This window comes from Bufo bufo, chromosome 3 (genome assembly GCF_905171765.1).
Source record: "Bufo bufo chromosome 3, aBufBuf1.1, whole genome shotgun sequence".
NCBI lineage: Eukaryota > Metazoa > Chordata > Amphibia > Anura > Bufonidae > Bufo > Bufo bufo.
Window position 1 is genome coordinate 680,416,267 of NC_053391.1, and position 1,183 is coordinate 680,417,449.

Here is a 1,183-nt window from a genome sequence, read left to right on the forward strand (position 1 = left end):
TCCGGTCTCCGTTTTCTTCCTTTTTTACTGCCACCTATAAGTGTTTAATGCCTTCGGATGTCGCTGGGGGGGGGGGGGTCTGCGCCCATCTGCGTATTCTGGGGAGTGGACTTTGCGCTTCACTCCGCCGAGGTACACAAACAATGATTAAATACCGCTCTAGGTAAATCTACCAAAGGTGTGTGTGTGTGTGTGTGTATATATGTATAAAATGTATTTTTAATAGCAGCAGAATAAAAGCACACAGTGAAAATAAATATACAATAAAAATATTTACATAAAATATACCCTAGTAAAATAAATAAATATACAAAATATACAGTCTTCTAAATAGTAGTAGATTCTAAATAAACCCTTCGTAATGGATACAATTATTATGGTGACCACAGTAGATTTAAAAAAAAAAAATCCATTTGAAAGGTAATTACGGTAGTCTTACTCTTTTACAAGCTCGTATGAGGGATTATAGAGAGAGCGTCAGACGCTTGATGTTCTAGAAGTTCCATAAGAACAGTGATGTCCTCGGTGGAAGGAGTGATATCTGTTGGCACAGGCTCAGTGTATCACCAGCTCTGTAGAGTTCGGAGCAGTTTGTTAAAGGAAATGTTTCACCAAAATTGTATTTGCCAGTTAAAATCAGATAGCGGCACATTTTATTTTCTGATTACAGATTTATTTATTCTGTTTCCTGCACATGATTACGGGGGCGGCCATCTTACCTGAGCTTTTCTGAACAGCATTAGGCTAGGGCTACACGACGACATGTCAATGGCGCGCGACACAAAGGGTACAACTACACTGCAACGTGTTGCGCGACATTGATGTCGCATGACAATTTTTTATATGACACCAAAGACTATCATTATAGAAATTGTCAGGCGGCAAAATGTCGTCGTGTAGCCCTAGCTTTAAGGAAACGACTTTACGGCAGCCCCACGGGCCATAGACACAACGGTCAGGAGGGGACCTCATTGACTTCTCTGTGACCCGTGCAGAGGTCGGGAGGGAGCTGATGAGCTGTGATATCACCTAATGTGAATGGAAGATCCTGTACACAGGTGATATCATTGCAGGCAGGATTAGAATGACAGATAAGCAGGTAACTGCGGTAAAGTGACTTGTACAGACCAAGAGTCTACTATTCTCAGTGGCCAGTGCGAAAACTGCAGAATTTATGGTTTTT